This window comes from Chinchilla lanigera, unplaced genomic scaffold, assembly GCF_000276665.1.
Source record: "Chinchilla lanigera isolate Chin_1 unplaced genomic scaffold, ChiLan1.0 scaffold00077, whole genome shotgun sequence".
In the NCBI taxonomy this organism is placed as follows: Eukaryota; Metazoa; Chordata; class Mammalia; order Rodentia; family Chinchillidae; genus Chinchilla; species Chinchilla lanigera.
Window position 1 is genome coordinate 653,916 of NW_004955478.1, and position 24,991 is coordinate 678,906.

At 50.8% G+C, this 24,991-nt stretch overlaps 1 long non-coding RNA gene across 1 annotated transcript in view; it reads left to right on the forward strand.

Annotated features, from left to right (window-relative positions):
* LOC106146434 overlaps window positions 1–24,506 on the forward strand; it is a 50,532-nt gene extending 26,026 nt beyond the window's left edge. Inside the window, exons 2-3 of the long non-coding RNA XR_001230870.1 lie at window positions 1,649–1,715; window positions 19,901–24,506. This is a non-coding gene — a long non-coding RNA (uncharacterized LOC106146434). The remainder of the gene's footprint in view (window positions 1–1,648; window positions 1,716–19,900) is intronic.
* Window positions 24,507–24,991: the final 485 nt, after the last annotated feature.

Sequence of the window (24,991 nt, forward strand, 5' to 3'; positions counted from 1 at the left end):
GAGCAGTGTCCCCGCTGTGGCTGCAGAGGGATGAGGTCAGCTTGCCTGAGGCTCCTTGGGGACTTAGAAGGATTACCAGGATACTCTAAGCTCAGGTTTGTGTAGAGTGTGTTCTAAGGACCACCCCTCAAACCTTAGATTTGCCTACAAGTGTGCTAGAAAGGCAGAAACTCAGACCACCCCCCCTGACCCTCTGGTGCACATTGGAGCAACAACCCTGGAGGATCCTCAAACTTACCAGGGAGGTGTTTAGAAAACAGCCCCTACCCAGCCTCACCATATACCAGTTAGAGTAAATAGGATCCATTACAAAGCCCAGGGCCGAAGTTGGCGAGCTTAGTAGGTTTTGCTTGCTCCCTGTTAACAAGTTGATCAGCATTTGCTTGTCAACCCTTGGGGTCCCAAAGGGTGCACCCCTTCATCTGGCCTAAAATGGCAAGTTCCTCTATCCTGTGATCAAGAGTCTGTCGCATTCGAGGTTGGTCTGGGAATAAGTTCATGGCTTTGGGAGCGGGAGGCAGGTGCAGCAGGCATGTGGCTGTGGCCTGCGTTGTAACACAACAGGCGAGGTTCCTCCTTCGCCGTCTGGTGAGGTGGCAGGTATGGCTTATGGGACTGGCAGCAGAGGACCAGTCTGGCCCTGTCCTCAGGAACTCAGAAACCACCGCAGTGATGATGTGTGATGCTCAGGCAGGGGAGACAAAATGCCACCCAAACAATCCTTTCTCTTGTGTGTGAAGGTTACAGGTTTTCTGTTTCAAATCGGATGGTATTCTTTTTCCCCTTTTCCTTTCTTCTCTCTGTTTTCATTTGCCAACCTAAGGGTCTAGAGTGATTTCTTTGAGCCTAATGATGGGGAAGTTGAGAATGGAGCTATTATCTTTAACCACCTTTTGAAATACTACTCTTCCTGGTGTCAGAATGAGATTGAACAGAGGCCGGATTTAAAGATTAAATATCTGTTTTAGCAGCAGCAGTGACAGCAGCCCTAGTGACATCAGTGTACGTTTGTTCACAGATTATATGGATGGTTCAAGACAACTCAGCACTCTAGGAACCCACAAAAATGTGTAATTAATAGTAGTATAGTTGATATTTATTGAAAACATGATAAAGGCCAGACATGGAGTTAGATACTCCTAGCACATTATCCCATTTAATGAATTCAGATATACAATCAGATCACAACATCCAATGATAGTATCACAGGAGTCTTTCTCAAAAGTGCCCAGTAAAAGCAGAACAGCTTAATACTTAGTGGCAGATCATTTTATAATCAAGGCCCATTGTGAATTTGAGTTTTGTTATAATTTGAAAAAATTACTATCCAGTGTAATAGTCATATTGATTTATATCTTGGTTCATTCTAGGTCTAGTTTACCATTAAAAACTTCATTCTTGGAAAGTAGTCTTTGATTTACCACATCTGCAATTGATGTAGGGAATGGATTTCTCCCTTTGTTTTGTTTATTTAAATGAGTGTAGTTTTATTCTGTATTGAGGAGTAAGTAGCTATTTTAATAGTCCTGGCTTTCTGAGCATCAGAGGACCCTGGTATTCAAAAGCTATGCCCTCCATATTTTAAGCCTAAAAATGAGTTACATTATTATATGCTTTCCTGGTATAACCCTCTCCTTATTTTTTTCAGGTGACATCAGAAATTTCCAGTTGGCTTGGTGATTGCTCGGATCCAAGAAGGAAGGACAAGGAGAAAGGTGAGTTGCACTCGGTCACCATGACACAGTTATAACCTTGCACAGCTTCTAGCTTTGGGGGTTTTGTGTCTTTGCCCGTCACCTGTATACATATTCCTAACTGCCCAGAGTGCCGTTGTCAGCAGGAGCCTCACAGGTAGCCATCAGAGGAGGCTCAGGGGCCCAGGTTTAGTAAGTACAGTCAGTATTTATTAGTTCTGGCCAGGCTGTGTTCCACTGCTGTTATTTGGGTGAAGTCATTTGGCCTCTCACAGCTGTAGCAGGTGAGTTACATGATGCCCAACCTGCAGATGAGAAAACCAAGCTCACACAGGTAATTTGCGAGGAAACCAGGATGGAAAGCCAGCTCTGAAGTGTTACTGTGATCTGTAGCTGATTTGAGTGATAGTGAGTTGTTCCAGCTGCTCACCAGGTCACACATCAGTTCCTGCTACCTGCACTTTAGACGTGGAGTCCATCGCAGGCCGAGAGGTCTTTCGGGCAGTGTGCAGGAAGAACCGTCAGGCAGGTGACTCACAGCCTGTAGGTGTAGGAGATAGGTGGATTGTTCCCACTGGCCTTGGGAACAGAGACTGTCCTCAGGATTATGGGTTCCTAAAGGTTTCTGGAGTGCTGCTGATTGAAGTCTAGTCCTGATAATGCAGGATGTGGAGCAGACGGCCCGTTCTTTCACCCAAGGGCTAGATTTGCCCACAGTTGTCTAGACTTCCCCATCCACAGTGGCTTCTGTTCTGGCTGTAACTCTCATTCTGGCTAGAAGCTCAGAAGTACCATGTTCGGTGGGAGACAGCAGATTGTTTCTATTTCTCCCATGGAACTTGGAAGGAGGGTGCTGCTTTGCATTTCCAGTGCAAAGCAGGGGTTTGCAACCAGGCAGATTATGTTGTCAGCTTGTCACTGTTTCGTCTAGTGCAGCAGTAAGGACCATGGACCCAGATGGCCTGGATTCAAATCCAGCTCCCACTGCTTTCTCACTTTGTGACCATGGGCTGATAGATGAGCTCTTCTCCTGTGGACTTTAGTTTCCCATCTGCAAAATGGCGGTAATAAGGACAGTCTCTTCTGTATTGTGAAGTGAAATAAAGTAGGCACACTGAGAACCTGGCCCAGTACTGGAACATATTAAGCATATATGTTGGTGTGTTTTCTGTATTATTTTGTATTCAGTCTTGGGAGCCTCTGGGATGTGATCCTAGGTAACATTTCCTCATCTGTCAGAAGGTAATGTTCATTCCCTGTCCTCAGGGGAGACTAAGTGTTGAAGAAAACAATGCAAAGATCTGGATCAGGTGCCCTGTTAGTTCTCTTCCTTCCTCCTCTGTCTCTTATTCCACGAGGATCTATCACAGGAGCTGACCAGTGTCCTTAACTCCCTCTTCACCAGCACACTGGGCTCTGACAGTTGCTCCACACCATTGGATTTTCTCTCCTTTCCTGACTGCCTCTCCATCTTGGCTTTTGAAGACCCAGCTGGAATACCCATCAAGGGCTCCAGCCTTTGGATTTCCTCTCCAAAGTGATTCTATTTGTGTTTTCCTTACACCTCTTTCTTAGACCCAGTATTCAACGTGTCACCTTCTGATAGGTTAAGAAACCCATCACACCTCTCTGTTGATCTGCCCAGTGACCAGATATCCTTGGACACTTCGCCTTCATCCATTTCTTTCCACTGTGTGTCCTTCCCCCAAGAATGGACTCTGCACTCTGCCCCATGCTGACCACACCTGCTCCTCACCTTCCTAAACCCCACAGCCATGGGGGCCCATGGCTAGGCCACTCCATAATCTATTAAACAAGATATTACCTCCAGTACTGGCTCTCCTGCCCCGTAGGTGGCTCAACAGGGTGGGAGTGGGGAGGAGGGCTCGTTTGTGTTTCTTGGGTGTCTTATTTCCAACCTTGGATGTCTCTTTTTTTCTGTTGACCCTAGGATCCCCGGAGCAAAGGCTCGGGGCCTAGCCAAAGTGCGAGCTCTTGGATGGGAACGTGGGCTTGCGTGGAGTGCCAGGTGTTGAAGTCATTCTGCCTGGGCTTGGTGACTGGGGTAGGGATGGTTAATGAGTGACTTCAAGGGGATTTCCAGGCCAGGCATGTGCACTGCCTCTGACTGTAGCACCTTCCGCTCTTGCCAACCCCAGGCCTCCTTTCTCTTCCAGGTGTCCTCTACCGAGTGCCAGGTGATTCCATACGATATAGCCCCTTCCTCCCACCTGAGTGATTTCATCCATTCATCATCCATTCCTTTCATTCTTTCTTTCATTCATCTAATGGATACTGGGTGCCTGTCACTGTTAGGACCACTCTAGGTAGAGAACAGAACAAAGCAGGCACTATCCTACTTTCAGGGAACTTGCCTTCTAGTGGGGGAAAGACTGGCAATAAATAGACAGTGATAAAGAAGTAAATTGTCTAGTACATGAGAAGGGAATAGTATCATGGAAAAAAATAAGAGGCAGGAAAAGTGGCTCAGATGTGTTAGGCAGGGAAAGAGCGGTGAGCAGGCAGCTGGGAGAATGGAGCAGGTGACTGGAGCGAGCTGAGGGGTGGAGCACTTGAATGTTAGGGAAGAGCGTTTGGGTCAGAGGGAGCAGCAACATCCAGAACCAGAGTGGGAACCCAGAAGCTGTGAGGTAGCTTTGAGAACAGGGCACAGGCATGGTAGGAGTTTGTGAGGGGGCTGAGAACCCCAGGGCATGAAGGCCGTGCCAGGCAGGGTCCCCAAGACTTTTGGTCCTGCTTCCAAGGGACCTGGGAGCCGAGGCAAGGTTTATGATCCAACTCACAGAAGGGGCTGGTGTGGAAGCCCGTAGGAACAGGGCACCTAGTGGAAGGGTTTGCGAATGGGGGTCGGGGGTGGACTGAATGTGCCCAGGTTCCTCCTGTCCTATCATTTACCTCTGACAACAGAATGACAGTGATTTTGGGGGATGAGCTGAGAAGGTATGAGCACATCACAGGAGCCGATTCTCAGCAGCGACGACTGGCTGATTCAGGATTCCCTCTTGTGTGGGGTCCTGGCTTAATAGGAGTGGCTTCTTCTCCTCTGTAAAGCCATCAGGGGCACATTGCAGGCCCGGCATCAAAGGATGGAAAGGCAAAGCAAAGGGAGTGGGAAGACAGGCGAATTCTCTTCTTCCAGCTCTTCCACTTGCGTTAGGGCAGTGAGGGTGCACAGAAGACCCAAGGGACGCCTGCCTCCAGCGTAGTTCGCACTGCTGCCTCTGTGGAGCTCTCCTTGCCGTCTTGCAGCCTCATGCTTTCCTCTCATCTCCCTCTTCCTGCTAAGGAAGTGCAGCTCCAATTGCAGCCATGAATGGGGTCTTCCATCATTCTCTCTTGTCTTCTACCCTGTGACTGCTATTGCCTTCCAGGAGGGCAGGTCACAGGTACCCTGGGGCTCCTCATCTGAAGCAGCATGTCTTCCTGGGAAGGTGTGTGCAAGTTCTTGGTCATGGTGGTTGTTAGCCAGTGTCTTGTGATTGTGTGGGATCTGACAGCTGAGCGCATAAGGGGAAGACTGGCTGCTTTGGGAGACTTCTCCGTGGCTCCTGTGTATGCCTCTGCCTGGCAAAGCTATAGAAACATTTGCATGCTCTGTTGGAAACCCTTGGGGTAAAGAAGGGGCAGTAGGAGCGATGGGGTCATGATCTGTGTTTCTACCAACATCAAGTGTGTTTTTGGATGACTCTGGTGGGGACCCTTCTCCCCCTGGGCCCAGCACACCCACCTCCAAATGCAGGGTCCAGGGAGAGAAAGCAAGATGGGAGCCTGTTGGCTGGACCCCAGGGCAGCAGTCAGAAACAGTAATCTCAGTATTAGTCACTGGCTCTGGCTTTGCAAACTTCCTATCAAAGAACTGTCGCATCCACTGCCTCGCTGTCCCCAAGGCTCCTGCATGAGATCAGCAGGAGGAGGACTGTGTTCACGGATGAGCAGCTGGATGCCCAGGGAGGACATGCTGTGTCCTCAGTCACGTCACACGTGTGTGTGCTGGGGACAGACTGCTGCCCTCCGACGACGATCTCTGCCACTACCATAATTGAGAGTGGGAAGGTGCCAGGGACTCTGGGAACAGGAATCAAGGCCTGGTCTGAGTGTCAGCAGTGACGGGGGTGAGCTCACCCAGAGACCAGAGCCATCCAGAGGACACAAGGATGGAACTTTTCCTCGGGATCCAACTGTGAGTCACCTTGGTTCCTGTCCCTCAGTGGGCGGGGTCCCCAGGCCTCCCACTTCACCAGGGGACATCATGCTTGCTGATCAGGCCTGATGAATCATTCAGTCCCCTCCGAGCCAGCACCCAGGGCAGACTCTCTCCCTCCGGCATGTGGACCCTGATGCTATCAGCCGGCTGTTGCTTTAGATGCTGTGCGCAAGACCGGAAACGTCCCCTCACCTGGGAAGGGCAGCCAGACCCACAGCTACGGCAAACAGATTTCAGAACGCAGTTGGGAAAGTCTGGGGGTCTCTGTAGCTGGGCTGTGACACCTGGGAGCTGCGGAAGTCAGAAGGGCTTGCAGGGGTGGGGGTGGGGGTGGCCAGGCTAGCCGAGAACAGCCAGCAGAGTTCACCCAAAAGGCCAGCACTGCTGCAGGGTGTCAGGTTCCCTGCCACACCTGGTGCAGTCTTGGCTGTGACTTTTCCCTCTTGTCTTTCACCTTCTGAGGAGAGAAGCGTTGTCATCTTCTCTCCACCTGTCAGGCTCGCACCTGCCGAAGCCCCTGGCGGTGAGACACCAGCGCCGTCCGACCTGATGCCGGTGTCCTGTGTGTTGGTTGCCTGTGTTAGAAACCACGGCGGAGAGGGACTTTCTGAGGCTCAGAAAAAAGTAAAATCCCCAGACCTATTTTGGGGAGATTGGTTTCCTTTATAACCCCATGTGTTTTTTTTTTTTCTTCTTCGTGTTTTTGTTTTTTTCTTCTTATTCCCTTCTGAATTAAAAAAATTGCAAGAGGAACTAGAGGAAAGTGGGGGAAAGGATTACCCAGAAGACACCTCAGTTTTTCGGTGTTTGATTTCTGCCCAGGAGACGGGAGCCACCTTAGGAGCCTGGACAGCCAGGCCTTGCCAACCGCCTGACGTGTAGCAGGGCAGCATGGTGGGCCCACTGTCTCAGGACTCGGTTTCCCTCCCTCAGCCTTGGTCCTTCCCAAGGACAATGAAGTTGACTTCTTTGCATCGCCCTTTTGTCCTCTGGTTCGTGGTTCTGAGCGTTTTGTTTCTAGTCTTTTGTTCCAGGCAGGAGAGGGAGGTAGAAGAGCGTTGTTTGGGTAAAGGTCAAAGGTGAGGCAGACCTAACTAGGCCTCAGGCGTGTGCGCCTCTACCTGTCAGCACTGTTTTTCTCAGACAGCGCATCAGACTGGGACAGTGAGTCAGCTGTTCCGCTTGAGGCAGTAGGGGCAGAAGGGGTACAGAGAGAGACCTGGCCATTCGTGGGGATGGTGTTTGACCCCAACCCCACCAGCGCTGCACGGGGCTCAGCTGACCTGGGCAGTCGATAGCTCTAAGGTACGGGCTGCGCCTTAGGTGGCCAGGGTAGGAAAGCTTGGGTGAAAGGGTCGGCTCTGGGTGACTCAGTCTGCTAGCAAACTATAAAAGGGAAATGACTCACTTCCAGCCCTGAACAAGAACTCCTAAGGCCCGGCTGCCAACACCTGTCTGGGCCGCGGTTAGTTATTAACACTGCCAGTGAGTGTCATGGGAACCAAGGACTGGCCCAGAGGGCTGGAGGCGGCTGGACTCTTCACAGCCTGCGGATTCTCCATCCGCCTTCTCGGGGTTCCTGTCCTTATGAGCCCAGATGCACGGCCTTCCTACGGTGCCTCTGAAAATGCACATTCCCCAAGAGATGGGAAAAGAGCAGGGGGACAGAGAAATGGGTGGGGGAGCGAGGAGAACAGCCACTTTTTCCTCTCTTCTCTTTTTCCTTTTCTTCGTTCCGTTGGAAAATCAAGTCCAAGGATCCAGCCTCAGTCGGGTGTTCCAGGAGTCACTTGTCTGTGAAGCTGGAGTATCCCCTCGCGGTTAGCTGCAGGTGCCACCCCAGAGCTGTGCTTCAGCCACAGGTCACACCAGAGGCCCCCCCGCAAAAGGAAGCTAGCTTGGCCGCCTTCTCTGGGGACCCAACCTGAGGATCGTTAACTCATGCCCCACTGATCGCTGGCCCCAGACAGGGTAGTGTTCGCTTTGCTCCATGCAGATCCAGAATCACCCCTCCACCTCCCGGTGCTGCTGCAGACGGCCAAGACGGGCAGAGTCCTGCTCTGAGCGCCTCTCTAGGACAGTGGGGAAAGCTGTTGCTCAGAAGTTGAGCTGGGAGTTCAGATCAGCCCTGCTTAATCCTTTCTCTAAACGTAGAAAAGTACAGAATAGGTAGCTTCTCCTCCCGTATCCCAAAAGACACTCCTCAGTGCTCTTGAGGAAGGACTGGCCTGGACACAGGCCGTGCCAGTGCTGCAGAGCCATGCCCGCCACTTCCACACTGCTGGACAAGAGGAGGAAGGCTGGGGTGTCTTAGCAAGTCAGACTCCCCAGAGGAAGCCCAGGTCGCCAACAGAAGGGATGTCTCCTGCTGTTTGTGGCCAGCTCTGCAAAGCTCTCAGGGTTCACGGGCAGCACCGGGAGTGTGGAGCTGCCCCTTGCCTGCCTAGCTGCAGAGGGCACTCTGGGGCAAGGACAGGACAGGGACATGCGCTCCCTGGGTGGCCGTTCAGCTCCGGCGCAGCTTCTCCATCTGTAAAGTGGGACTAATAACAACATCTGTCCTGCTAGCTTGACGAGGTTTGTGTGGGGCGGGCTGACCTCACCAAGCATGTGACAAGACTTGGGAGTGGCTAAGGGCCACCCAGATCGGGGTTTCAGCAGCAGGGTGCTTGCTTACAGAGATTAGCAGCAAAGCAAGACCTGAAGTTGGGGCTGACCCTGAGGGTGGCTTTAGCAGCGCTCACCTGTAGCTGAAAAGTGCCGTGGGCCTCCCACGGTTAACACCTCGCCTGCCAGGTGGCTGTGCCCCATCTGGGCTGCAGTGGGAACAGGCAGCCTGCCCTTGGCTCCTGCCTGTGATGGCTCCTCTGATTCTTGTCCTGTTTATTGTTTGGCAGGTGCAGAAATGGGGCCCAAGACTCTGTCCTGTAGACCTTCCCGGGGACCCTCTAACTGCCCAGGCAGAGGCCGTGATGACGCTGTGTCCCTTTCTCAGTCTGAATACTCATATAGTGCCGCCCTGGGTGTCTCTTGCCATGGGATTTGTCCTGGTGTGCTGTTGAGTCACCTCTTGCTATCAGATGAGAGGTGTGTAGGAGTGTCAGATTTTATCCTATAGTGCAGGGAGCCGGGGTGGTGCTCTGGAAACTGTCATCCCAGTATACAAGTATTCTTCGCATTTCCTTTTCCATGGCTTATTCTACTCTGAAGAGTCAGTGGAGAGAGAGATGCTGAGATTTAAGGAACATCCTCAGTGGTCTGTGAGCATCTGTTCATGCTCAGCACTGAGCAAAGATTATACCTATAACCCATTCAAATCCAACTGATTCCATTACTTCCATCTCCTATCTGGACTCATGGACCCATGATACTCTTTAAGACTTTCCAGATAGCTACTTTCTGTTAGAACACTTTGATGATGGAGGATTTTACTGTTTCCAAGGCCACCCATTCCCAAGGCCACCCCCCCCACACACATGCACACAGGGTTGTGGGTTGGAGCTAGCTGTAGGCCATCTGTAGTGGAGTAATCTCCCCCAAAAATGTCCACCTAGAGTCTCACAATGTGATCTTGTTTGGCAAAAAGGGTCTTTGCAGATATAATAAAGGAATTTTGAGATGAGGTCATTCTGGACTTAGAGTGAATGCTAGATCCGATGACCAGACCTTAAAAGAGAAGTGATGCAGGGAATAAGGTGACATGAAGTGATTGGAGTTGAGGCCTCTGGAGGCCGGGCAATGTCATGGGTTACGTGAAGAAGCCCGGGGAGAGGCAGGGAACAGAATCTCCCTCGGTGCCTCCAAAAGGAACCAGTTCTGTCCACACCTTGATTTTGGATGTCTGGCTTCCAGAACTGTGATACAATGAATTTCCTGTTTAAAGTCACTACTTTGTAGTACTTCGTTGCAGTAGCTTTGACCTATGGATGCCCTGATCCGGTGAGCTCAGTCCCCTGAACTTCTCCAGGTCCTGTTTCTCTGTTTGTGCACAGAAATCCAACCTTACTTAGCTTTTGTACTATTCTTTTTTTTTTTTTTTTTTGGTTTTTCTCCTGTACTGGGAACCGAACTCACGACCTTGCGCTTGCCAGGCAGGCACTTTGCTGCTGAGCTAAATCCCCAGCCCCAGCTTTTGTACCATTCTGCAACTCAGCTCATAACTTGTAGAGGCAGGAGTAATGACAAGATGCCTTCCCTTAGCCAGCTGAGAAAAGCAAGAGAAATATTTACAGCCATATTGTTACATGATATTAGTCCTTTATTATTAATAATTCAATATTTTATGGTTGTTTAGGATTTCATTGTGGGACTATGGCATAGTTATTTTTGGATGGTGCTCTGATGTTTCTGATATATTTTTATTTTGCTGTGAAATAAGGCTTCAAAGCTAATTCTTGTGGAAAGAGCTTTTTTTTTTTTTTTTCCTAAGTGTAGTAGTTTCCTGGGGCTGATTGTAACAAATTACTGCAAACTTGGTGGCTTAAAACATCACAGATTTCTTCTCTTACAATTCTGGAGGCTAGAAGTCTAAAATGAGACCTCTGGGGCTGAAATCAAGTTGTAGGCAGGGCTGATTTCTCCTGGAGGCTGCAAGGACTAATTGTCCCCAGCTCCAGTGGCTGCCAGCATTCTTTGGCTTGTAGCCACATCATCCCAGCCTCTGCCTTTGTGGTCCCTTTGCATTTCCTCCTCTCTCTGTAGTCGTTTCCCTCTACCTCCCTCTGCTAAGGACACTTATGATTGCACTTAAGATAATCCAGGATAATCTTCTCATCTCAAAATCTTTAACTTAATCCCATTTGCCAAATCTGTTTCACCATATAAGACAACTTTCATAGGTTGAAAGGATCAGAATGTGCTTTTTTTTTTTTTCTTTTGAAAGGGTGAAGAAAATAGAGGGATGTGTTCCTATTCAGCTTACCCCCATATGTATGACTGTGTTCTCCTGTACAATCCTGTAAGCAGACATGCAGAATAGAAGAGCAGCACCTAAGCAGATGAACCTGTGCAGTGCTAAGCCCATTGAACTAGCCTCTCTGTGTGCTGTCTCTTTAAGACCTTTCTTAGCTCTCCTGGGAGTCAGATCTGGGAGGGCGGGAAGGAGCTACAGCCTGAAATCCCCATTACAGGAATCATTTAAAGTTTGCCTCTAGGAAGCTTGGGGCTAATGAGATAATTCTTATTAGGAGAGGAAGGAAATGAAGGTGGCCTGACATCCTTTCTGTCTCTAATTTATATGATTCACTGAAACCTCCCCCTCTCCCCGCCAGCCTGCCTCCTTCAGCCGCCCCTTTGAATTCTGGTTCCCCTGTCCATCCCCTCTGCCAGCCTGGGCTCTGGTTTCCACAAGTCCCGGCTTGCTGGGCACCTGGGAAGGCTGCCTTCCACCCAGATGAGGTATCTGGCTCTGTTCTTGGAGGCTACAGTGACTGTCCTGTCCACTCTGTCCTCTGTTCCAGGGCCTTCCCCAGCCACCCTGCCCTGACCCCTGTCCCCCAGAGACTGGGACCTGGAGGACCAGAAGACAGAGAAAAGCTGGCAACAGAACATGAAGGTTCCGGGGGGATGGAGAGGCCACGCTTCCCCTATTTCACCCCACCCCCAGGACTTTAGGCGGAGGGGGCCGAGGGAGCCAGAGAGAGGTCTGTCTCTTCCTGTTTTGCTCCGCTGCCTACACTTTTGGTCAAAGTTCTCTGCAAACATGAAAACCATTCCGGGTCTTTAATTGGAAAAGTGTGAAGTCACCCAGACTTCAGGGATTTTGAAGTTCACATCGAACCCTGGGAATGCATCTGGCGCTGAAGAGAGAGGAGAGGCCGGAGGGGGAGACCCATCTGGGGGATGTCACACTCGGCTGTCGCTCTTTTTCTTTTCTCAGACATGCTGGGGACACAGCTAACCCCTCGCCTCAGTGGCCAGGAGTGTCCCCTGCACTGGAGGGAAGCGTGGCGCGCTCTCGCTCTGTCATGGCTCACTTCCTGTCCTCCTCTCCTGGTCCCTAGGGAAGCCATATGGTGAATCTTCCGAGTCAGGGCCAAGGGCTAGTGCGGCTCTGGCCCCAGGGAAGGTCCAGCAGCCTGATGTGCTGTGTGGGTGGCCTCTTCTGTGAGCTTGCTGCATGACCTCCTGGTGCCGCTGAGGGTCCAGCTGCAGCCTTGGGTAACAGCCTGGCTCCTCTGGGATGGAGGGGGCTGAGATCCAGCTCACTTCATCATCTTGGCGCAGAAGGCACAAGCTGGCCAGGCTATGGGGGACTGGACCGCGCTGGCCGGAACCTATAGGCGTTGTTCCCAGCGTGGCTGGTCACGCTGGCTCTGAAGGCTGCTGTGTCTCTGAGGAGCGTGAGACAGAGACAGACAGACCAGGGCTGAAGGACAAGAGGACCCAATTGAGAAGGTCAAAAGTGCAAGGGAGAGAAGTAAGCGGTGGACATCAGGCTGGGGCATGGCTCAGTAATGGAGTGTTTTCCTAGCACGTGGAGGCCCTGGCTTCCATCCCCAGAGCTGCCCAAGTGCATGTGTGTGTGTGTGTGTGTGTGTGTGTGTGCGTGCCTGTGCATGTCAGTATCAGGCAGTACTGTTGGAATAAAGCTTTAGTCAGTGGCTGAGCTGTCTCTCATGGTGGGGTCTCCTCAAGTCCCCTCCTTGGTCACAACTCTTGGTATCATTGCCTCCTCCTTGTGTGTGGCCCAGGTTCTCGGAATTTTTAGGGGTGATTGAAGAAGCACGAAAGGTGGGGCGGTAGGTAAGGGTTAATCCAAGTATTAGAAACGAATTGTGGAAGATGGATCGAAACTTCTTTATACACCTTGCAAGCATGGTCTACAGCAGGAAAATAATCACAGAAATGGCTCTTTCTTCCTTAGGAACGTGCTATTTCAACTCTTAGAGGAGATAGTGTCATAGGGAAAGGGAGTGGTAAGGACTAACAGTACTTACTGAGTCCTTGGGGTTTCACTGAGTTCTCGTTAGGCACTAGGATTTTCCTGTTGTATGCATGGGTTCAAGAGAAGTAGCTTGCTTAGGATCGTACAACCTACAAAAAGCTGATTTGGGACTTTAACCCTGATCTGACTGCATGACATTAAGCTCGGGCATCTCAGATGAGGTTTGCCACCTGGACTGTTTTCCCAGTGGTAGGAATGATTGTCCCTTTGTCTCTCCTATAAATTATAGAATAACTGGTTTATATTGCTAGTGATCTACATGTCCATGCACTCTTTGGTTCATTTGTCCTTCCATCCATTCATCCATCCATCTATCCAACCCTGTGCCTCACCAGTAGAGACAATAAGCTTGGTACTGTCAACATGAAAAAGAAAACACGCCTGTCCCTGTGTGCCTGGCCACTAACCAACCTGCCCCCTGGGCTGAGGGACTCTTGGGAGGCAGGAAGCCTACAAGCAGCCCTGTTGGACGGTCTGTGCTTGCTCCCTGTCTAATGAGTAGTCCTTGGTGACCCAGATCCACACAACTCAGAAGTGACCTCACTGCAGACTGACTGCTGACCTCAAATATCTGTGTGAACAGTGGAGTCCATTGGGGCCTTCAGGTACCAAGTGAACAGGTTTGGCAGTCTCTTCTTTCTGAGGACAGAGTATAATAAATGACTCCTCCCCAGCACCTCCTTCCTGTTGTGATCCACGAAGAGGACAGGAGTGCCTGCATGACCCAGTCCCCCTGTACTGTCGTTAAATGGACCATCCAAAGAAAGGACAAGAAAAGCCTAGTGATTGGCTGTTGAGTGGCCCCCGAGGGACATTAGGAGAGGACACAAGAGGGTCGGGACTGGGGGAACCTATTATCTTTAAAGTCCATCTTTAGGAGCAGTCCACGGGGGGATAAACAAGGGACCCAGGTTGGCTGGTGCGGAAGGGTCTTTGATCTACCTATAAGTTCATGCTTTTCAATGGTGAACCGCGAAGCAGCCCCACCCGCGGCCCAGAGATAACAGCCTGGTGCAATCGCAAACCACCGGCCTCTTGATAATGCTGGATTTATTGAGGTCTGGTTTTTGCCCAATGGGAACACATCCGGCGAGCATCAAAGGGAGCAGGCGTCACCTTGTGCAAAGAATCCTGGGCCCTCGGGTGTGTGCGTGTTGGGAAGGGTGCGTGTGTGGGTATGTGTGCACAAGCCCGCCCGTTGGCAATTACCCTCCTGTAGATCAGAGGCCACCGGCCCCAGAGGGGCCTTGAGAAGCCATGAACTTCACTCCCTTGTTCTGGTTGGTCCAGTTCCCAAGATGGCCCTGCAAGTGGTCATTTAACATCTTGAGTATGAGGGTCACTCCTGTGTCATTTTGTCCCTGTCTGTCCCCAGAACAGTTGACGGTAGAAGTTTAATAGAGGGGTGAGGTGGGTGCTCAGAAAAGGCAAAACCTAACATTTTGGAATGCTCAGACTCTCTGTTGCAGTCTTTTGAAATCTCCTGCATTCCCTGTCTTTTACCTATGACAGGGGAAGGAACAGGGTGTGGGGTGCTGTGGGAGGACAAAGGGGGAGCACACGGTGCATGTCTGCAGTGGAAGAGTGAATGGGTGAACCAACCGAGCTGTGGTGCTGGGCAGGGGTCGTCTCCCTGCTCTCCCCCAGGCTGTGCCTCTCGTCTGCCTCAGATTTTTTTTTCTGGGCCGTCAGGATCCTGTACATCGTGTATTGGCCTCTGGAGACTACAGCAGAAAAACACCACAATACAAACAGAACATCTGGAAGCTTTTTAAGGTTTATTTTTTAACACATTTGCAAGAGTCAGGACATTTGCACACCAGGTTTGCAGGCTGGAGGGAACCCTGGGATTTCAGTTGTGGGACACGTACTCTGACTTGTGGGGAGCGGGTGCATGGTAGGGAAAGGAAGGTGGAGGTGTTGAAGAAGCCACTGCTGGCTGCAAAGTTGTTGGTTCTCGGGACACCCTCCCACAAACTAGAACTTTCTAGAGTCCTTAGGAGCAGAGAGGGACCTGGGCTCCTTACCTCCCTGGTGAACTAGAATGGAGCAGCTGGGTTCTCCTTTCTTGTTCCAGTCCCTTGCATGAAGTGGAATGATAGCGTGGGAAGCAGAAACCCTGGAGAAGGCTGGGACATGTAGGCGTGTGCCATTGTGCCGCTGTACCTTCGCCTCTGAGAGACAGGCTGGGAGTTGGCTTTCTCAGTATGTTTTATAAACTCTGGTCTGTTCCCTTGTCTTTCCATCTAGACTGTATGGATGGGATTGAATGAGGTAGGGGAAGAAAGGCATTTCTCGGTGGTCTTGCAGTGATTTGCTCAACTTAAGATCCCTAGAACCTGTTAGCTGGCACGTGCCTGCCTCCTCCTGTTCTTCCTCTTGATTGTCCTCCTCCTCTCGTTCCTCCTCCTCTCGTTCCTCCTCCTCTTCGTCCTTCTCTTCCTCTTCCTCCTCTTTTTCTTCCTTCGCGCCTTCCTTTCTCCCCTCTTCTCATCTCCTCTTCCTTCTCTTCCTCTCCTCTCCTCTGCTCCCCTTACCTCCTCCTCTAGACTTCCTGGACTTAATGATTTGGGCCAAGGGAAACAAGCAAAAGCATAGCTCAGCATTTTAGCCAGGAGGGCTGGGATGAAATAATGAACGTAAAAGTCCCTGCAGGGAGAAGACCTTACACGGGACTTCATTTTTCTTTAAGGGGTCAGAACATCAGTTCATTCAACCGGCCCTCCCTCTCGGTTGCTGGTTTCTCATTAACTCTTCCTGTTCTCCCTTCCAGCTCAGTTGTAGACCTGTGGCCAAGAATATTTTCCGGGCTCCATTAAATACCCATGATAACTCTGCTTGTCTGGTCCCATGCCTGCAGGCGTAGCCCCCTGGAGAGACTGTGCTCCTCACCTGGCAGTGGCCTCTGCGGCCCTGTTGCCATCTTTCCTAAGTGGGTTCTTTTTGTGGGGTGAGGTCATGTTTGTGGCTCATTGTGTGTTCTGTTTATTAGGGGAGGAAACTGAGGCTTTGTGTGGTTATTCAGGTGAGAGACAGAAAGGTGTCCACCCTGTTCTTATGGGAAATGAGGTGACACAGCTGCCAGGAATTCCACCCAGCTGGCTGCTGGGCTGTGGGCTCCCAGTCTACCCCAGGCACTCTGGGTGCAGTTTCTGCTTGGGAGCACTTTGGGCCGTCCTCACCATCAAAACCTGAAACCTCCATGCAGCTTGGCACAGTTTCTCCTCCGGGCCCGCTGGCCTTCTCTTGGCCGCTGCAGGGACTCACCTGGGGAGTTTCAGGTGCTGCCTTGGCCCCGCCCTCACGGATGCTGATTAACTGGGCTGCGGTGAGGCCTGGGCATTGGAATCTTGAAAAGCTTCCCAGATGGTTCTGATGTATGGCCAAGGTCAAGAAAGAACTGTGACTCTGGGGCAGAGTTCCTCAGCCGGCATCCGTTTGCAGCCCTCTCCCCTGATGCCAGATACATGGCGATGTCTGAGGCCTCTGAATTTGTCACTGGTGGGGTGGAGGGTGCTAGTGAGTACACCAGGGATGTTGCTGAGCATCCTACATGCTCGGGACAAGCCCTCACCGTGAAGAGCTGCTCAGCCCCCGCTGTGCCTGACTGAGAGAGCTCTTGTCCTGGAACAGCAGTCCTCAGGCTTGGGTGCACCTGGAGTTCTCCTGTACCCTGCTGTTCTGGGGCTGGACCTTGAGAGCCATTGCTCCGGAATGAGACTGTGTCCTGCTTGCCTGAATCTGTAATGGATTCTTTATGATTTCTAGAAAGCTGTAAAAGAACAAGGACTTACTGATGACAGAAGAGCCCTCTCTCTTAGATGACCAAAATCCAGAGGAAGGCCGTCCCAGACTAGAGTGGCGGCACCGGACTGACCAGGGATTCAGGACTCCATCTGCTTGCTAGACTGTCTTACTACATGGCTTCCACCTCATATGTCCAGGGTGGCTGCTGGAGCACCAGCCTGTCATGTCCTCATCAAAAATAGAAATGGGAAAGACAGATAGAACTCAGGCTCCTTCCAGCACTTTAGAGCAGCCTTCTCAGAATTACTCCAGTAGTTCTGCTTACAACTCACTGTCTAAATCTTAATTACATGGCCATGTCTACCTGCCCGGGAGGCTGAGAAATGCAGTAGTTTTACTCTGAACTGCACCATGCCAGCCAAAACTCAGAGTTCTGTTACAGAGTGGAAAGGGTAGGATAGATATTGGGGAGAGCAACAAACAGTGCCTGTCCTTATCTGTGTGCCTAATCTTCCTAAGAGTTATCACTTTCTTGGCATCCACCATGCTCCAGGTGCTTTTCACATATTATCTCATTTAATCCTGCAAGCTTTGCACAGTAGATGATAATATTATCTCTATCTTGCAATGACGAAACCAGGGCTTTCAGAGATTAAGCCACCTGCCCACGCTGTAGTGACAAGCGGCATAATTTTAATAGCCTGCTGCAGTGTTTAGGCTGCTGCTTGCCTCAGTTGCTCTTAGAGACCTGTCCTTTTCCTACTGAGCATCTAGGATTTTGGGTAGGTCTTGCTAAGCAGGATTCTGCATCCCAACCTTTTCTGCTCAGCTCTATTCCGCTGGTGCCAGCATCCCGACTTTGATATCCTCTTCGGAAGTACATGGGGAGCACAGTCCTCATATTCCCTGAGACCAGTTTCAGCAGGCTGAAGTCAAGGGCTCTGCAGGGATGGCTCTTCTGGAAGCTCCAGGGGGAGCCACTGCCTTGGCTTTGGGGGGCATCCGCTTGCCTTGCCTGGAATCCCGCCCCCCTTTGAACCCTGCCGACTTCCTGCTTCCATAATTGCATCTGCTACCTCTGTGTGTCAGATCTTTCTGCCTGTCTTGCAGGCTGTCACAGAGGGCCCAGCAGGATGACCCGGAATCACATGGCTATCCCAGGATCCTTAGCTCAGTCACAATGGTGCACTCAGTCCCTTTTGCTCTATAACGTAATAGTCACAGGTTGCAGGGACCCGGCTGTGAATGTCTTCCGGTGCATCAGCCGCAAGAGCCTCTCTCTGCTTCTCGTCTTCTCCGTGTCCCCATTTCTGAGAAACAGACTGCTACAACGTGGGCTGTGTGCGTGTTCCACTTCTGTGGAGGAACTAACAAAGCCCAGAGCTGGGCTGAAAGTTGGGGCGAGGTGTTGCAGCCTCGGCAAATCAGTTCCCATTGGCTGTAGCAACAGGTGAGAGCATGCTCAAGTGTAAAGGGATTGAGACACGGCAGATTGTTTCATAGGAAGCTTTGTAACCCTTCGCTGTCATCCTGATCTATTAGTGCCTTCTAGTTCCTGGGCCACTGTGGCTTTGCGCTACACTGACGGGACGTGCCTTTAGCCACGTACGGACTCCACACAAGGAGGGCTTCGCAGGCAGGTGGCTGGCGGGATCGGCTGAGATCCGCACCTGATTTTCCTGCCGGTGTTTATCCTTGCATCCCCCCATTCCTCTTGGCTGTCTGCTGCCCTGGGATGAGAGTCTGGGGGTTGTGTGTTTTGCTTTTTATTTATTTTGCAAATGCCTCACAACATTCTCCTCTGTTTAATGTCCCACTGCCAAGTGCATGGAGTTGCCAGGCAACAAGAAGGAAGTCCCTGCTGCTGCCAATTAATTTGCTAGCTGCTTGCCGCTCCCAGGGGAAAAGCTTCTCCAAAACAGCTCAGAAAGTGACTGCCCAGGAGGGGAAGAGAAACCAGAGGAAAGTTGGAGAACTTTGGGATTTGTTTGGGGCATTTTCAGGTCCAAAAGAAAGGGCGAGTCCAGAGGGCCCGGGCAACACCTGGGGCGAACTTCAGTTTCCTTTATGGCCATTGAGCAGAGGGCCTCAGAGCGCCTCTGGACCTGCGTGTTGGCTATGGTTTTGGTGTTTTTATTTGTAGGTGACTAAAATGCAGCCTGTATCTCCAAACTGTGTCTCCCAGTTTTCCTGTAGAGAAACATCTGTAAGCATCTTTCCCCGCTTGGTCGCCTGTGGCCTTGCTATAACATCTCTCCTGTCTGCAGTTAGCTCACTTCTCTATGGCTACTCCATTCCTACCCTACCAGCACTTGGGGAGGAGAACACGTATGCCTGGGGCTGAGCCAGGGCCTGTGGGTTTCCACAGGGTCCCAGTAGAGGTTCCCTCCAGAAATCACTGCCTTGGCCCTAGGCACCCTAGAGGGGCCCAAGCAAACCTCTCCTCTCTGTGGCCTCCACCAAGGCCTGTAGGCGCAGGGCTTGCCTATTTGGTTTGTTTCTGTATCCACAGCATCTAACTTGGGAGTTCACAAATTTCTACTTGTGCAGATTACTCCTGTGAGGTGACAGTGACAGCTGGAGGCAGAGGCCCACACAGCAGCCTCCTCCATCAGGTCCGGATCATCACCCAAGGGCATTGGGTGGTGCCGAATATATTTGTTACTCCGGACTGGAGGCGAAGAGGGTAGGCAGGGAAGAGAGTACAGCGCATCCAAGACAATGTTAATTCCTTTGCTTTCAGCATTAGGGAAAGAGAAGCGTGTGTGCCATTTTCCTCTTTTCTCTGAGGGACCACTGTCTACTCCGGGTCAGTTGCTGAGGGAGTTTAGACAGCACACACAAGTTCCAGCCACAGTGAAGGTCAGGGTGCAGAACCTGAGTTAGAGTGACATCGGTACACTCTGTGCCTCAGTTTCTCTGCCTGTAAAGTGCGTAACCTGACACCTTCCTGCTTCCAGCCTCATGTCTCACAGGTATAGTGGCAACGCCCTGAAACGCAGAATTTTCCACTGGCTGAATTCAGGGGCAGCAGCTAAAGTCAGCTCTGTGTGTAGCGGTGGAATTTGTGTAGGGGAGTCCCAGGGATGATTCACTGTACAGAGTGTTCCTTGGGGGAGGTATAAATGGGTCTCTCTTCTTCTTTTTTTTTTTTTTTTTTAACTAAAACACTGCATTTTGAATATTTGGTTCATTTATAGCCTTAGGTAGAACATTGTGGACTAAAGTGGGAAGCGGATGCTCCATGCAAAGCCACATCTAACTCATGTGCTGTGTTCTGGTCCACAGGCGTGGGAAGGAGGGTGTGGCAGCTGCCCCTTGGCCACCGGAAAACATCAGGAACCACCGCACTGCCAGCAGCAGCCCCTGAAGTGCCTGGCTCAGGGCAGCCCCCATCTCAAGAGGCGAGAGCCCTGGATTGGATCAAGGATTCTTAGTTTGGAGAACATAGAAACTTCTGGACTTGTGGAGACATTTGGGTAGAAAGCAAAGCCCCTCCTCCGAAGGACTCTGTGTGTGTGTGTGTGTGTGTGAACCTGAGCTAGCAGAAGATATGAGGCAAAGGGGGCCCTGTGCCCCACGAAGGCTCCTCCTCCCAGAGCAGGGCCTTCTTGCTGGTGGCAGGCATCCTCTGCGGCTGCCTCCTGCGACCTCTTCCCCGCCCAGCCCCTGCAGCCCAGCTTCCCGGCACCCTCCGCCCCTGCCCCCACCTGCACACCTGCGTGCCTTTGCACAGAGCCATCCCACCTGTTTGCTCCATTATCATCCAGCCGGATACTGAGTGAATAGTTAACCACACTTGGGGCAGACAGGATCTTGGTTTTCCTGCTCCTTCTAAAGAGGCCGGCATTGGAGTGTTGCAAGTGGCCGGGGAAGAGTATTGGGCTCTGGCCCTGTAGATTCTGGAGTGATGCAGGAGTCAGTGTGAATGTGCTTCTGGCTCTCGGGGCCACAAAAGGAGCTCTGGGCAGGAAAGCAGGCTGCTGAGTACTGGTCTTCTTTGTGCTCGGTTTGCTCACTACGTACCACACACGGATGTGCGTCTGGAAGGGCAGTGAGTTCTGTTGCTTATCCCAGCAGTCTTCTTCGACACACATACACTCAGCTGTAAAGACCTTCTCCCTTCAGTGACACTGGGGACTTACTGGATCTGCATCATGGTGCTTAGTAACAGACTAGCTGGCTACCAGGTATGGCTGTGTTGCTGAGGACCTTTCTCCCCAGTAGGTAGTAAGAAGTCACCCACACACCTGGCTACTGCTCAAGGCTTCTCCGTCCCCTTTACTCTGTGACCCACACTCAAGTGTGGTTGGAAACACTTCCGAAGTATCTGTCATGCTCCAACCTTGTCCAACACACAGTCAGAAACGTTTGTGCTTTCTTACATGCCAAGGCGAGGACAGCTTGCTTTTGTAGAAAGAGCAGAAGTGTCCCTGCACTGTGGACGATGTGTCTGTGGCCATTTCTTGACTTCATTGTCTTCCATGAGAGGATGGGTACATTTTTAGCATCTTAGTTTCACCACAAAGTGCCCTCCTGAAGATGTTTGGTGCTATTGAAGCATACAGATTGTTTATAGGTGTTCCTTTCCCTTTTTGGACACAGATAATGGTGCCAGACTTGTGTTTTGGTTCCTTTAGGTTTTAAGGAACCTTTGCAAATGCTTCTCTAGCCCACAGTCACAGTGAAAGAAAGGAAACAGAGGCAGGAAACAGAGCCCGCAGCTGTCCCAAAGCTCATTGTCATCTAGCATAGCCAGTAGCTGTAGGCAGTTTCCAGGGATACAGGGATAGCAAGAATAATGGCATCATGGTCACTCCATGGCAGGATTCACTGCTCCTGACTCTAGAATTCTGCTGTTATGCTGAGCTAGGGCTGGGGAATTGACTGTCCCAGTATGCCCAGAATTAGGGTTCCTTCAGACAAGGGACTTTCAGGGCTAAACCTGGGACAGTCCTGGGCAAACTGGAATAATTGGCCGTCCTACCAGGTCACTCAAGGACTTCTGTTTCACTCCTATAACCGATGAGTGCACCCGGTTGGTTTGGCCCGTTGGCTTCAGGAGCTGTGTGTCTGATTGCTTCAGTAGCCACTGCACAGCCTATAGGGGGATGCCATTGGACCAGGCACCAATCCTGACCAAATCAGTTGCTTCCGGGATGGTGGGGTTGCATGTTACTGAACCAAAACCTGGATATGATGAAATGGCTGAGACCTTGTCCTTCTGAGGGCAGTGTGGATAGACAGTAGGCATGGCAGGAATTCAGGGTATTGGAATTGCTCTCTAACACATCCTACTTAAAACAGTGATATTAGCCCTTAGCATTAAAAGCACGACAGTTTATTAAGAAATAACAACAAACACAGCCGCTGGGAAGAGTGGAAAATAAATAGACCATGATGTGTGTGTGTTCATGTATGTACGTATGCACGCACACACATTTTCACATATGCATGTGCCGTGTAGAGTGAGTCAAGAACAAAATTCTACAACTTTGCTAGACAGAGACAAAGAGCTGAAATCTTGGCAATGGTGCTGTCTGGGAAGCGAAGGAGTTGGCTCGAGGACTTCCTGAAATTCCTTTGAACTCTAGAATTATTTAAAATATCAAGGGCGTGTAAATTGGGGCTAAGTGTGTACTTTCCTTCCAAAGTCTCCTAGATAACCTTTGAGTTCAATTCAGAGAGTGTGGAGTGGGACTCCCGGATCATTCTTACCTTTCCAGATCGCTGGGATCAGGGAGTGGAACTTGCGGGGAGCATAGAGCTACGCCAGCGTGGTGGTTGGTGTTCGTGACAAGAACAATCAGCAGGCAAATTACAGGTTCTTCTGCAGATTAGGAAAGCCAGGTTTTCAGGATTGCACAGCATCCTGAAGTTGTCGCTGCTTGTCGGGGATTCAGCCTCCATCTTTCTGCTGAAAGACAGGCATGAGTGTCCACGGAACACGGGCCTTCCGCTAATCCCACTCATGTTGCGTGGCGTGGCCACCACGAGGTAATTACATGCTAGGGTAGAGAGGAGCGTGAAGCATGCAGAGACTGTTCTTGTTACTTGTGAGATTCCCCATGCATCCCAGTGTGTGGTTCTGAGCCGGCTCTCCCTCCCTTCACTGCCCTAGGAGGAATGCTAGCCCAGCTCCTTGGGCACCATTTTTCTCTTTAAAAAGATGAACGCATTTCACCTGTTCCCTTCGTCTGTGTCCTGCCTTCGTTCTTTGCTTCCAGAAGAATCATGCTATTGGGTCCACGGCAACAATCTCCCCCTCCTCTCTTCTCATCTCCGTAGAATCCCAGAATCCCAGAGGCTGAAGTGGTCCTTAGCAGAACTCTCCTCTGGATGGATTCTGCCTAAAGCAGGAATCCCTTTCAAACATCTGGTGTGGGATCCTCCGGCTGGGGAGGCAGCTGTTACGCAGAGTTGGAGATGACATTGAAGACTGAATGACACTGAACCTGGTGGGGAAGTGCAAGGAATTTAAAGAGCAGTGTGTGTCTGTGAAGTGGCACAATGTCGGTTTCATGAGATTCGAACGAACTGCATTTTGCCCCATCCCTGCATCTGTCTGTCTCTTACTTCTAGTTCCAGGTGGGGATCTGGAGCAGGTAAAAAGTACAGGCCAGGGAAGCTGAAGACTTCCGTTTTTATCCCAGAAGGTCCCTCCTCTGAGCCCCTTTCATGTAAAATGATGAGGTCAGGCCCAGGACCCAGAGCCCCTCTGACTTCCATGATGCTGTTATATTGGACCATACGCCATCAGCTTTCTTAGAGTTCATGTCGTAAAGCTTTACTATTCGTTCTGTATTAGAAAAGCATGTAAAGCTGGGTGTGGTGGCATACTCCTGGAAACCCAGCACTCTGGGAGACTGAGGCAGGAGGTTTTTAAGTTCGAGCTGGGTAGTTTAGCCACTTTGTGAAATTTTGTCTCAGAAATATAAAAACCCAAGAGGCTGGGGATGCAGCTCAGTCAGTGCTCAGGTCCTGGGTTCATGCCTAGAAGAGGAGCATAGACATTGCCCATGGCACAGCGTCGTTAACCCTCCCCAGGCCGAACACATCCTCCTTCAGTGCATTATGCACATAGCTTAATTTCACCGTAGCTCCCTCCGCCACACCCCCGGCTCACCATGTGAGTGTGGTCAAGTGCTTACAGGAAGGAGCCTTTCTGTGGCATTGAAACCCGACACACAGGAGCACTCTGGTCCTCATCAGATGGCCCAGGAATCTGTGTGGGAAAACATGAGCTGTGTTGCCAGAGAGACAAGCAGCTGTCATAGGAAAGCAAGTCTCTGTGCTCCAGAGGCGATGGTAAGGGACATAGATTTAAAGGACATAGGGGGTGACTTTGGAAAGGCCCCTGACCTTGGGTAAGACCCCTACATTATTTCAGGCTGGAAGGGGGAGGCCTGAAGAGCGCCCGTGGATATTAACTAGTCCTCTTTTGCTTCAGCTAGCTCTAAGGTCATGTGTAAGTCATCAGAGCACTTTCTCTGGGTCTCAGTTTTTCTCATCTGTGAAATGGGAGATGGAAGGAAAGAAGGTGGTACTGACGGTCCTCTAAGGCTCTCCCTTGGTCACTGTCCCAGCCTTACCTGACCCGACTGGTGTCTGACTGTCCAGTAGTGGCTTGTGTCTCTCTGCCTTTGGCCGCACAAGTCAAAAGCAGGCCCATCTAGGGAAGTCCATTACTGAAGGATACTTCAAAGCTATTTGCACATGCCGTCAGTTGCTCTGAACACGAGTTTGTTGAGGGAGAAGGCAAATAGACACACAGCTGATGACAGGAGGGAGAAGCGGGGGACTGTTTACCCCCGGGTGACTGAGAAGCAAGAAAAAAAAACCTGCCTGCCGTCTTGACCAATAAATAAAAACTGGGAGCTCTGCGTGGCTCTAACCGTGGGGGATTTATTAGTTTACTTAGTGAAAGGCAAATATTAAGTCTTGAGTTGACCCATCCTGGGACTTGCCTTTTGGCTTTTGTATGCCGTCAGGCGCCGATCACCGGGTCCGGGTACTCGGGGTTATCGAGTTCTGTTGAAGGTCTTTTTTTCTTTTAATTGTTTTCCATCTCCTTCCTCCTTCACCTGCCCCTTCCCCTCACCTCCCAGATTTCCTGGTAACTCACATCAGGATTTTGGAGGAATTAGAAGCTTTGTCCCGCTCATGAAAGTTGCTTGTGTGTGGAGCTCCTGCTGGTTCTAGACCTGCCTATGCCAGCCAGTTTACCACTTGTCCTCTTCGGGGAAGCCTCTGTCATCTGTTCAAGACTGAACACTAGGTCCCAGGCTGGGAGGCAAAGGACATGGCTCTCATTAAACTTAGACTAAGTGTAATTACAAGCATCGGAAACCAGCAGGTCACAAGTGGTTTTCAGCTGTG